Raw genomic sequence first — 14,967 nt, forward strand, 5'->3', positions numbered from 1 at the left:
TTGACAGTCGGTGCTGTTTCACATAATCGGAATAATAGAAGGACATCAACAAAACTGTTTTCGCTGCTCAGTTGTAGCGACAAATAATTATTTCTGTGTGTCTTAAATGTTATTGATGGCCTTACTAGTTTTACTAGACAGCCTAGCTAGAGACGTTCTGTCAAGCAAGCCATGTTACACACGTCTCGAAACAACTAGCTAGATTAGATAATGTACAGTAGCAATATAAGTTGATTGTCTAAGAATTGACTGCAAACACCTAAGTAAATATCAGAATATAAAAGCCCAAGTATTCGTCCACTTCCTTATTTTGCACAGGGATTACACTTCCTATTATTTTATATTGAATGCTGAAAGGTTTTGTGTTCGAAATGGTAACCTTGCACCCCATGCCATCACCCACAAAGTGAAAATGAAGACCTATCCACAACTAGTCTGAATTATTCTATCTGCAGAAGAGGGGTACTCACAGAGACAGCTCAGCAAATCGACCATCTTCCAAGTATGTCATCAAACGCATCCATTCCTGAGTTCTGGTATCACTGGCCCTCAATTAAGGAGGTGTTACAAGCAGCAGCGACGTTAAGCCCTGAATATTTGTGACATTTTTAATGGTCAGTACAACGTGACCTGGTACAACAAGTATTATACTATGGGTAGATTCCTTCATGTTAAGTTATATGTGTATTTTTGGTGACCGTAATATTATTTCTATGTTCTCATATTTTTTAGCACATTTACATGTTTTATTTTTATTGATGATAATAATGATAATTTATTCTCAAATCATAGTCTGTTACATGAAGCATACCACTTTACAGGCAAGATCAACTTGTTACAGATGATACAGTCTTCACTGTGGTGGGTTACTCAGTTAGTTTGATATTTTATAAGGTAGACTGATCATAAAAGTATGTAGATAATTCTTCTCACATATGAATGTAAATAGTATTAGTAGAATTCGTATTGCCAGCGTGACAATTGGAGTGCTTGATGGAGGTTGTGTTGCGACATGCAACTCACAGCCGGGAGTAAGTCCACGTAAGTTTGAGAGCTTCTATAAACTGTAACCTCTTCGTGCCCCTAGGTAACCCTTGTTCTTTTGATAGAAGAAACCAGACTAATAGTGAATCGGTCTTTATTTAGACCGTTGCGCAGTCGCAATGGAGCGTTGGACTACCTGCTAAAACACATAAAGCTTTTCAACATTCAATATAAGATAATAGGAGATATAATGCCTATGCAAAATAAGGAAGTGAATGAATACTTGATTTCTGTTGTTTTGACATATGCTTAGTTTTATGAGGTAAACTCTTAACCAATCAACCTAAGCTGTTCCAACCTTATATCCCCCTAAAACATCTGAAGCATTGATGATGGCACAGGATGAAGTCACCAATTCTATATGCTTTATCGGTGACATATCTTGAGGGGGCTGAATAAGGTGAGGAGAACAAAAAACGAGAAGCAAAGCATACAATGTTCATGTCTATTGAAATTGAGTCAACTGTGGTGAAATAGCAACGGTATGACTACTTAGTCTAAGGTTCTATTATTAAGGCACTTGTTAAGCAAGAGCATTCCAATAGGTCAAAGGAAACAGGCGTAAATATGGTATGAATGGATGAAAAACTGTATAAATGGAAGTGGTTCTAAAATAAGCTGAAAGTATACGACTATGTGAAGTTTTAAAATATAGTACTGGAAACAGTATTATGATACACAAATGACTTCTCCCTTTCTTATTTTTATTGATTTTATAGGGTCATGAACACGTTTCGTCTTTAAAAATTGTCTAGTTTTGCTTGTAATAGGATTACTCGATAGGAAGTGAAACCAACTCAGCGTCACAAACACTATCTAAAGAGGTATTTTGTATGATCAATTAGCATCAGTACCATTTTTATTACAAATCCAACTAGTGTTGATAAAACACATATTAGACAGATGACCCACTAACTTAAAATGGTTGACAGTATTTCAATTAAAATTGTCGTAGCCTTCGAGGTTGTGTTTAAAGTGAGAGATTGGTTGTTTTTCAATAACTCGTTATCTTGATAGCTGACATAAGAGGAGGATATATAAAATGAGCTAGTGAAATAGCATGAAGGGTTTACCCAGAAGGAAAGGGTGGTAGTACTCTCTGATCGAAACCGTACAGGGTAAGCAAGTTAATGTTCTGCATGTGGTTTGAAATGAATTGGACTATATGCTTCAAGAGAGATGCCACCAGGGGCTCTATTCCAAAAAATCTGGTGCAGGCCGACCGTGAAGTGTACTGTCATTTGCAAAATAGTCTTGATGGTTAAATTCGTAGCCTCTGTTATTGTTATTTGCATTAGTGTGAACATGAGAAGGATCTACTGCACTTGACTGGAAGTAGTCACGACTGTTATTATATATGGGAGCCATTCTTGTGTAGTGGTTTGGTACTAAAACATATGGAACGCTCTCTTACTGAGAGTAATTACAATTGTGACCCTGGGGAATGTAGTTGTGGGGTGGGAAACTTATTATCACCATGCTTAATTATGGTTTTAGGCTTTGTGGAGTGATCGGTACTCTGATAGTTTTTATAGGTCTGTGTATAAAAGGAGTCGTTACACTCAGGCCTACGACAAGTTTTGAAACTTAGAGGTGTTGACGGCAAGTTATGTGACATTAATGAGGAGAACCTTTTCATTATTGTCGGATGACCCAAAGGACAGTTGGGTTCAGCCTTACGTGTTTCCCTATTCTGTATCGTGGAATTTATTTCCCCACTCTTTTTTGTCAGAGCTGTCGAGTTTCTTTGTCTTTTTGAGATTAGTTCAAGTTCAGTTGAGCCATCGTGTGGAGTACGTTTAGGGAAACTAGTGTCGTCACATGGTTCACTTTTATGTACTTTACTGCTCAAACAGCCGAAAATAGAAATGTTGTTATGCTTTTTGGTGACAGTTAGGATCCGTATCTTATACGACGTTTTCTGATCTGCAGATTCATCTAGATCTACAGAGTGATCTGCCAGTTGTGCAGTGACATAATGCTGATTGCTCGTGCGCTTCAAACTATTTACTGTGCTGCAAACTGTCTGTAGAACGTTACTTGCTATAACACTATCATGTAATCCTTTCGCTTCACGTCTTCTTACACGACGATGACAGGGCGTTAGGTCTGGAGTGACTTTTGTGCTCTTGCATGGAATTAATGAGTTAATGCTTTTGCTCGAATCAATAAATTGTTTAACGTCATTATAACAGCTAAACTTAAACAGAACAGGGCATATCGATCTATCCGACTTTTTTCTAAGGTGGATGACTTGGCAGATGACATTCACCATACCTCATGCTCTAAGACGAATACCCCTTATTTTGGTGTGTGTGATCAAGGAGACTGTATGAAACTGCATTGTAAGGTGGCATCACTCTTTTCGTCACTTCTTCAGGCACAAACTTTAAAATACATTCAGCTTTGGTGATTTGTTCAAGATTTTTATCAGCATTAAGGCCTCATATATGTGTGAGGGGTGCTAATTGGCTAAATCTACCATCAATTTTGGCTAGATAGTTTTGTAACTGACGGATATCTGAGTACATATTTCTTATTAAGTATTGACCGGGTTAATACTAGGACCAAAGACTATGAGTATATAATTTTTTTCATATATAAGGTGTTCAGTTATTACATGAGAGAGTAGCGATCACTTAAGTGTTAACATTTTAATTAATATAATCCAGAGATAAAGACGTGTTATTGTCAATTACTGGGGGCTTATATAAGATATGTAGGAAACGAAGCCCACGATAGGTATGAAAAACTGGTAAGTGTCCGTCAAAATTGTCTTCCTGTGGTAAAATGTGTAACAGCTTAGGTTGGTTGGTTAAGAGTTGACCCCAAACAACCAAGCATATGCTAAAACAGTATTGTTCAAGTATTCATTCACTTCCTTATTTTTTATAAGCGTTATATTCCCTATTATTTTATATTGAATATTGAGAGCCTTTGTTTGTCTGAACAGATAATCCCACGCTCCACTGTGACTGCGCGAAGATGGAAATAAAGACCTATTCACTACTTCTCTGGTTTCTCTTATCAATAGCACGAGGGTTACCTTAAGGCACGAACGTGGTGAGCCCTTTTTGAACACAAATTTAACCTCATTTTTGTTATTAACATTTTTTTACCTAATCGTAAAAGTAGACCTGATTATCCGTAAACTAAGTTGAGTATATAACCAGTTTATTCCGTATTATCTTAAGTTATTCGTGTTAGAGTAACCATTTTTCGTGCTATTTTTATTGCTATATTTGTCACATACCTCATGTCAGACTCAATAGAAACCCGTAATCTGGAGGATTTGTCACCAGTGGAGATAGACATTGTTATGACTACGAAATCCCAACTCCCAGAATTTGATCGTAGTGATCCTGAGTTGTGGTTTGCTCAACTAGAGCTTTATTTCACGAGACACAATATCAAATCTGAAGGGATTCGCTATAGAGACTTGTGTTCTATCCTTCCTCCTTCAGTCGCCAAAGAAGTTCGTGACTTGATTTTAGATCCACCATCACCACAACCATACACCATCTTAAGACGAGAGATAATGAACCGTTTATCATTATCAGATAGTCAAAGAATCCAAAGACTTTTTCAAGGTGAAACGCTAGGTGATCGGTCGCCGTCACAGTTTTTACGTCACCTCCAAGTCATAGTGGGTGATAACACAGTGGGTGAAGCAGTCCTAAAACAAGGATGGATACAAGCTCTCCCATGCTACGTCCAACACTGTTTGGATGCACAAGATCCTGAAACCTCATTATCTCATTTAGCGCGTATAGCCGACAGAATAATGGAAAGAGGTCCTCCAACTGGATCAGGCACAATAAATCACACACAAAAAGTAGAATCAGCAAAAGACCCCGTCATAGAAGGACTCATTGCGAGTGTTAAGAGTCTCACTGAGGCTGTCACCAGAATGCAAATGGGTCATACAAACAGGAGCAGGTCACCACAACGACCACGATCCAAGTCACAAAACAGGTCACAAATGTCCAGACAATCTGGGCAGTTTTGTTGGTACCACTGGAAGTTTGGTGTCGACTCAACCAAGTGCATGCAACCATGCGCCTGGCCTAAGCATAATTCTAAGACAGCAGGAAACGAGTAACCCCTCCCCAGGTCGCGACGACTGAGGAGGGGCGCCTAAACAGTCGCTTGTTTTATGTTAGAGACAGAAACTCTGGCTTGAATTTCTTGGTGGATACTGGCGCTGCTCTTAGCATCATCCCTCAAAATGAAACTGAGATTAGTCGAGAAACATCATCAATTACACTTCAAGCTGTAAATAAAACTGAAATTGCGACATTTGGGCAGAAAACTTTAACCCTAGATTTGGGGTTCAGGAGGCAATTCCCTTGGGTTTTCACGGTAGCCGACTTAGATCTGGCAATACTGGGGATGGACTTTCTAGAAAGATACGAATTTCTAGTTGACACCAAGAAACGGCGATTAACACTAAAAGAAACTTCGTATTACACAAAAGGCAAAGAAAGTCACATCAGCTCTCTTAACTTGATTCAAACTCCTCCAGTAACAACAACGAAATTCCAAGATATACTCGCGGAATTTCCAAACTTAACTAAACCAAACCCATGGTCTTCCAAGGACAAACTAAAAGTAAGTCACAATATCAAAATCGAAGGTGCACCGGTTTTTGCAAAACCCAGGAGACTAGCACCAGATAAGCTCAAAATCGCTAGGGCCGAGTTTGATTATATGTTACAACTGGGTATTATCCGTCCCTCTGATAGTCAATGGGCATCCCCTTTGCATATGGTCCCAAAGAAGAATGAAGGTGACTGGCGACCGTGCGGGGATTACAGAGCCCTCAACCGTACCAGATAGGTACCCAATACCGCATATCCAAGATTTCACAAACGGTTTACAGGGTATGAACATATTCACTAAAATTGACTTAGTCAGGGCATATCACAATATCACAGTGGCTGATGAAGATATCCTTAAGACAGCTACTACAACACCCTTTGGCTTATTCGAGTTTGTACGCATGCCATTCGGCCTGAGAAATGCGGCACAGACATTTCAAATATTCATAGACAACCTACTTCGAGATATGCCATTTGCGCAGGGGTATATAGACGACTTGTTAATTGCCAGCCCCGATTTGCAATCACACGAACAGCATGTACAAACAGTGTTGAAAAGATTGGATGAACATGGAATAAACATACATCAAAGTAAGTGTGTTTTCGGTGTTCAAACTTTAGAATTTCTCGGTCACACAATAAGCCCAGAAGGGACTAAACCGATCAAAAAAGAAGAAGACACCATCAAACAATACCCCATACCTAGTTCTCTAACACAACTGAGAAGTTTTCTAGGTCTGATTAACTTTTATCGCAGATTCATACCAGGTTGTGCACAACTAATGCAACCTTTGACAGATTCACTCAAAGGAAAACCAAAAGAATTCAAACTGTCTTCTGACGCCGTCGAAGCTATTAAACAGCTTAAAGATAAATTAGCTCAAGCAACTACGTTGATATATCCGAATTCTCTTTCCCCACTTGCTTTGATGGTGGATGCTTCAGATAAAGCAGTAGGCGGTACCCTTAACCAACTGGTTAAAAACGCCTGGAAACCAATTGCTTTCTTCTCAAAAAGACTCGCTCCAGCCGAAACAAGGTATTCTACCTTCGGGCGAGAACTTCTTGCAATCTACCTAACCATTAAACACTTCCGACACATGTTAGAAGGCAGGGAATTTATAGTCTTTACGGATCACAAACCACTAACGAATGCACTAAAAGCGAGAGCTGATAAATACTCACCTCGAGAAGTCCGACACCTTGACTATATATCACAGTTCACAAGCGATATCCGACACGTCAAAGGTCAGGACAATCAGGCGGCAGATGCTTTATCTAGGCTAGAAATGAACGTGCTACAGCAGTCTACAGTAAACTTCGAGACATTGAGAAACGAACAAGAGCAGGATCTAAAATTACAAAACCTGCTTAAAACAAACAATTCAAGTCTTAATTTAAAACAGTTCCCATCACCTGTCGATGGTATTCTAATCTACTGTGACACGACCAAGGCAATGCCGCGACCTTTCGTTCCCAAAAGTATGCGAGATTTGATATATAATAACTTTCATTCTTTGTCTCATCCTGGCGCAAAAGCTTTAACAAAACTAATCAATGCCAGATATATATGGCCGAATTTACAGAAGGATGTACACAAATGGGTTAGAGAGTGTTCAGCATGTCAACAATCAAAGATTAATCGTCACACAAATTTACCCATAGGTGTTTTCTCGCAACCAGATGCACGTTTTGCCCATGTGCATATCGACTTGGTAGGTCCTTTGCCACGTTCAAACGGTTTTAATTATCTTTTTACATGCATAGATCGATTTACCAGATTCCCTATAGCCATCCCGATAGCGGACATCACAGCGGAAACAGTAGCCAAAGTTTTCATGCAGAACTGGGTAACCATTTTTGGTACACCCATAACAATAACGACAGATAGAGGAGCGCAATTCGAATCCGAACTATTTAATAACTTGGCTAAACTTCTAGGCTCCAATAGGATAAGCTGCACTGCATATCATCCTCAGGCTAATGGGATGGTAGAACGTTTTCACCGTCAGCTAAAAACCGCCCTTATATCTCACTCAAACCCCAATCAGTGGACAGAATTCCTACCGTTAGTTATGTTGGGAATACGAACATCTGTCAAAACTGACGCACAGTGTTCAGCTGCGGAACTGGTTTTCGGAACAACTCTGAGACTACCAGGTGAATTTATTAACCCTAATACTAACAGTCAAAAACTTAATTTAGAAAATTATGTAGATTAACTACGGGACCACATGTCTAAAATTAAGCCGATTAATACTCGTGAACAATCGCGCGCCGTATATATACCTAAAGACCTAAGCAATTGCACGCACGTCTGGATAAGATGTGACAAAATAAAAGCACCACTCAGTCCTCCATTCGAAGGTCCTTTCAAAGTCGTCTCAAGAAAATCGAAATATTTCGTGATAGAAAAACATGGAAACATCGACACAGTAAGTATTGATAGGCTAAAGCCGGCTTATCTAGATCATGAACCACCATACGTGTTGTTAGATCGTTTAACTGACAAATCCATTACGGAATCGAAATGTAAAGATAATAAATCCTTACAAATGACTAAAACGGTTCGCTGGGCACATCCAATTAGTCAGTCAAGGATGTTGACAGTTTCGGCTGCAGGATAAAATCTAACCACGCAGCTAATCACACCCTGCATCTACTTAAAAATAATTTTTTTTCCTCATTCCGCCTCACCGACAACTCCCCAGACCTTTTACCTTTGATATATACGTGTTATGTTAAATATTTTTTTTAAAATACTGGACACATAAGCTAGGTATTCCGAAACGATGGCTGAGGATTTTAATCAAACTCATGCAACTAACACTGGCAAATACAACGAATTCAAAAAGCAACCTAGAATACCAATCCGTTCTGGAGGCCAAGCACTTACATGGAACCGAACAATTATCAATTACATTTATGTATTTCAATATTGTATCTTATTATTTTATGCGGGCAGTGGAGCAGTTCTTCAGGTTTGCTTGATTTTCACCATTACCTTTGAAGTAGATTCTTCTTTACCTTTTACTTGAGGGCGACTCAAGAGGCAGGTGAGTAAACACCTGATAGCCGGTCTGAGCATGGAAAAATCGTACCTCACCAACATGGTGTTGGGTAGCCCGCTCGCGGCAGTTCCTCAGATATTCTTGTTCCACATTCTCACACTTTCTCTTGAAAGCACGCAGCAAACCGTCAGCGGTAGTTGTAGAAGAAATCACATGCTACAAAATAAAATGACAAGCTAGTAAATGAAAAGACATCCATGGACTATCGTTGACAGCGTCAGTCGTCACTGATTGTAAGTCAAACAGTGAGCGAGTTGATAATTTTCCCTTGGGATGAGAAATAGAACTAAGGTGTTTTCGATAGACAGGTTAATCGAACCGACGTTCCTACGGAAGTCGATTCTAGGGGGAAGCTAATGAAACAGCTTAGGTTGGTTGGTTAAGAGTTGACCCCAAACAACCAAGCATATGCTAAAACAGTATTGTTCAAGTATTCATTCACTTCCTTATTTTTTATAAGCGTTATATTCCCTATTATTTTATATTGAATATTGAGAGCCTTTGTTTGTCTGAACAGATAATCCCACGCTCCACTGTGACTGCGCGAAGATGGAAATAAAGACCTATTCACTACTTCTCTGGTTTCTTTTATCAATAGCACGAGGGTTACCTTAAGGCACGAAAAATGTACCCGATATATAAGATAGGATGGTGATCTCAGTAAAATACAGTCTAAAAAAGAACAACTCGAAAAACTTCTCAATCACATTAAAAAAATGTTACCACTTTAAAATTTAGTCGGACCCATTACCGTTGTTCTATGATTTAATTCGGTATTAGTACCATAATAATAGACCTTATTACAAAATCGTAGATTCGTCATGGTATGACTACCTAATCTATAAAATCTTAAGTGGAAGTCACATCATTTTCTATACCGACTTCTGTCGTGATAGTTGACACTATTATGTTTAACACCTCTGAAGGACACGCTTCGTCTGAGCATAAAATGATATATTTGATATGAAAAGGAGTAGGTTACATGATGACCACGCCAGGGTGGTCAAGCCGAGCCACACCGCCTAAGCATTCAGGCGTATACCGTCTTTGACCTTCTCTATAGCTTTGAATCTTGCATGAAAGTTCTTCGCTTATCCCGCATTCGGCTTCAAGAATCGTGTTGTTGAGATCCAGTAACACTATAGAAGAACACGTATCAACAGGTCTGAAAGAAGGATACCCTACCAAGATACTGAAGGCTCTTGGTAAGCGTGTGAACTATGAGGGGACCAAACTGCTATTAGTACTAGGTGAATCTTTCAACAGAGTGTTGTTGAACCAAGTGAGAGATTCAGTAGACGCTCAACTTCGAGATCAACAAGGATACCCCAAGGATCGATCAATTGCTGACGGAATCGTAATCGGAACTCGTCATAATACATCAACTTCCTTGACTATGGGTAAGCATTTGACTGAGTGGAGAGGAAAACTTTATGAAACCTTTCTCCACACCATTTTCAACGTAATACGGAATTCTTACAACAGACTACAATGTAAAGTCGTGCATAGAGGACATCTGACAGACGCGTTCTGAGGTAAGACCAGTGTCAGACAAGGTTGCTTACCCTCGTCATCCCTCTTTTTTCCGGTGGTTAACTGGATTAAGGAAACCTCCACATGTCAGGGGAAAACACAGAAAGCCATGTACACCCTGTATGAGGCTAGACGATTTAGACTTTTGAGATGACCTAGCCCTCCTATATCAAATGTAGATGGACTCATCCAATGTAGAATTAGTCTTTGCAGTGGTTCGTTTCAACATATACAAGGGTAAAGGAAGATCATATAATGCAGCACAACTAGCAACAACCAAGGCGCGTTTGATAGAGAAGTCCTGGTAGAGGTGGGAACTTTCACACACCCGGGTGGCATCATTGATAAACAAGGAGGATCTGATGCAGCTGTAAAGGTATGGATTGGCAAAGCAAGGGCAGCATTCCCACAGTTGAATAATATTTTGAACTCAAAACAACTGCCAACCAACAATAAAGACAGAATTTTTCAATACGAATGTCAAGACAGTTAAATTGTATATGGGTAAACCTTGGGGATTTACCACAATCATCATCAAAAAGGTACAAATATTTAGGAACAGATGCTTACGCAAGATATCTGTTGGGCGGACACCATCGACAATAGCCTATTGTGACAGAACAAACAAACTTCCAGCTGAAGAGAAAATCAGAAAAAGACGCTATCGGTAGACGAAACACACTTTTCGGAAATCCTCAAACTACATCACGAGACATGCCCTGTTTTGGAATTTTCTGGGTAAAAGGAAGAAAGGCAGATCAGAGAACACATTGCGCCGGGAATCGGAAGTAGATATCAAAAGAATGAACAGAACTTGAGGGGAACTGAAAATAAGACCTGAAAACAGCGTTGGGTGAGGAATCCTGGTTGGTTGCTTATGCTCCTGGAAAAGTGACGTGAGTGAAAAAAATTATGGTCAATGAACATTTTTACAACATTCAGGACAGCGGTATTCTTTCTCGTTGAGTTAATTAACTGTTTTGATCGAAAATGACGCATCAAAACTACTGTTTACGCTTTAATTGCATCTACCCCAGTTAAAGTGAGATTGTATTGAGTTTTTCGATTTTGCTTCTGTGTATTTATTGCATCGAAGCATACTTGGTCGACTTTTACTTGGTTTATTTAGTTAAGGTTTGAAAATCCTTCTACATATCCTGTTTTTGTCACCGTTCTAGTTGATTTTCAAGATGGCTAGGTCTACTCATAAATGTGGACAACCATACTGGTTATTTCCCGTGGATGAAGGGATGCAATGTGATGAGTGTAATAAGTGGTTCCATAAGATGTGCACCCGATTAAGCCCCACTGCATATAAAAGGTGTTCAAAGCCCAACTCTCATTGGCTTTGTAGTTTTTGCTGCTCGAGCAAAACATTGCTTATCCAGGGAGCAATTAGTCTCCTGGTGTTGGCTAATAAGAAGGTTGATGAGGGCTGTACTGATAACATTGGTACTGATGGCGAAGATTGCGTTAGTGTCGTAAGTGCTATCACGGCGCAAGCCAGACATCTACCTGTGCAACCCGCAGTTAAACGTTCTCCTCCGAAACGATCAGTGAGTGACACGTCATCAGACGTTGGTGGCCATATTGCTACAGCAGCAACCGGTGACCCAGATAAAACAATTACTGTCCCGGGTTGTTCTAATGTAGACGTTTCGACTGATGGAAAATGGATGACGCGAAAACGCAGAAGAGTAGGAAAGATAGCTAAAACTAATGACTGTTTACTTGGCAAGTCCTTGATGGGCTCTCAGACCAATCCGCCAAAGTCCCATAGTAAAGCTTCGTCTGACATTGTTGTGAGTCATTCGCTTGACTCCCAGGACTCTGTTAAAATAAAAACTAATCGTAAGATACCAGTTGTTAAAATACAGGATCCAACGTCACAGTCGAAAGCTGTGAACACAGTTTCAAAAGAAGCTAAACCCCTCCCTAGTTTAATTATTTGGAATCTAGAGGGGTCGAAAGACAACGACCCTGCTAAAAGACATGCACATGACCTGCAGTTAGTGGAGTCTGTGGTAAGGAATGTACTACCTGAAGAGGTTTCAGGGGTACATATTACAAAAGTAATACGACTTGGTAAATGGGTTGGAGGCGAGACCCAACCAAGAAGGATCCTGAAGCTGGTTCTCGGGAGTTTTGAAGAAAGAGACATACTATTGAAAAGCGCACTAAAAACTCGTGCCTCAAATATCCGTATTCGACCAGATTGGCCGCTTGAGGATCGAATCAAGTGGAAGAATGCTCTTACGGAGTTGAGGACTCGCAAATTAAATGGCGAAAATAACCTAACCATTAAGGGTTTTCGGGTAGTCAGGTCTTGGAAGCCAATGCTTCCGAGGCCTGTATGGGTAGAACGATTGATTTCCAAAACACCTTAAGTGTGTGCTACACGAACGCTCGTAGTCTTAGAAATAAAACGTCCGAGCTAAGTCTGATGGTGCAAGAATTATGTCCCGATATAATCGTTGTTACAGAAACTTGGTTCACCGTTGATATAGACTGTCCTCCTTTCATTGCTGGTTATATCTGTATTAGAAGTGATAGAGTTTCAAGTCGCAAAGGGGGAGGTATAATATTATACGTTAGGGATCACTTTCGTATACAATCAACCATATCGGAGGCTCATATCAGTGGCACATGTGAGGTAGCATGTTGTAAGATTAAATCTAGAAATGGGTTAGTGACTATAGGGGGAATATACCGTAGTCCGTCTTGTCTTGCCGACGACTTTATCCTAAGACACATCTGTTCTTGGAGTATGGCAGAATGTTGTCTCATCATTGGGGACTTCAACGCACCGCATATCAACTGGGTAGAGCTTACAGCTCCAGGTAGTGGTTTCGATAGCGACCTTTTATCTACCGTTATTCAGTGTGCACTTGTACAATGTATCACAAAACCGACACATATTGATTTGCAACATGTTCCGTCACTGCTGGACCTCGCCCTCACCCACCACTGTGAGGATGTCTTTGATATCCAGCACCTTCCTCCACTAGTGAACAGTGATCACGTTGTAATTCACTTTAAGTTTAGGACACATGGTATACAATTCGTATCTGCTCCACCCCGTCCAAATATCTGGCGAGCTAATATTCCGGAAATCAGAAACTGTGCTATCTCGACTGATTGGTCGGTCGACGCGGATGGATTGATCGAAGATGAATGGAATAAGTTTAAGGCTACATTCGAGTCCGTAACGTCGCCGTTTATCCTATGGTCAGCACGTAAGCTATCACATTGCCCTCCATGGATTAATAAGGAAACCCGGAAGCTGTTAAAGCGTAGGAAACATTTCTGGGACTTATTCTTGTTGACAGGTCATGCACCATTTAAGCGTGAGTACCAAAAATACCGTAATATCTGTAAGAAAACCATAGCGAAATCCCGTACCACTTACGAACGACAGTTAGTATATGATAGCCGTACTTGTCCGAAACGATTGTTTTCGTATGTTAAACGGCAAATGAAACGTAGTGATGGTATTCCCCCGTTGCTGTTACACGAAAATTCAGAATTACTAGCTGAATCAGATCGAGCAAAAGCTGAGACTTTTTCAGATTATTTTAGCGAAGTCTTCTCTACGTTTATTGTAACAAATACTTATCCCACTCACACCGAGATACCAACCATTGAATCTGTACAGGTGACTGAGGAAACTGTCCTTCCGTTGATAACTAACCTCAAACCTGGTAAGATGCCGGGCCCTGACGGGTTACACCCACGGTTGCTGTCATCTCTTGAGGACATTATTTCAAAACCGCTTGCGACACTCTTTAACATGTCCCTCTCACTCGCTCAACTCCCTAGAGATTGGAAGGACGCTATAGTTAGTCCTATATTTAAGGACGGTCAGCGACAGATAGTATCTAACTACCGACCTGTCAGTCTAACTAGCATAGTCGTTAAGTTACTTGAAAAGATAATTCGGGTTAGGTTGCTAAGCCACATAGATTTACACAATCTGTTAGCACCTGAGCAACACGGATTTCATAACAAGCGTTCATGCTTGACTAACTTGCTTATTGCGAGGGGGGATTGGACAGCAGCCCTAAATAACGGTCTGTCTGTCGATGTGATATTCATAGATTTTAGCAAAGCATTTGACAAGGTTTCACACGTAGGTCTTATGCAGAAGCTCACGAGCTTCGGAATAATAGGTACTGTACATGAGTGGATAGGAAATTTCTTATGTGACCGCAGACAGAGAGTGAGGGTCAACGGAACGCTATCCGACTGGCCAGTCAAAAGTGGTGTACCCCAAGGCACCATCTTAGGCCCTCTTCTCTTCCTTCTCTACGTTAATGAGTTACCGCTGTTACTTAGGTCGTCGACATTATTGTTTGCGGATGATGTAAAAATCTGGAGAACAATAAAAAGTGCGGCTGATCATGTGGATCTTCAAGCTGACTTAGACGATTTAGTTAGGTGGGCTCGAGAGTGGGGCTTAGAACTCAATGCTAGGAAGAGTGTACTAGTGCACATCGGTCACGGTAATAGTTACCGTTACACTATTGAGGGTAAACCTCTTCCATGCGTTCAAGAGCATGAAGACTTAGGAGTAGTATTAAGTCATGATTTAAAAACAACTGCGCATTGCAAAGCAGCCGCTGTCAAAGGTTTTCGTGCGTTATGGTCACTTCGCCGAGCGCTCAAATCTTTTGACGAGGAAACGTTTCGAATTTTATATCCCACCTATGTAAGACCAC

Source organism: Schistosoma haematobium, chromosome 7, assembly GCF_000699445.3.
Source record: "Schistosoma haematobium chromosome 7, whole genome shotgun sequence".
Classification (NCBI taxonomy): domain Eukaryota; kingdom Metazoa; phylum Platyhelminthes; class Trematoda; order Strigeidida; family Schistosomatidae; genus Schistosoma; species Schistosoma haematobium.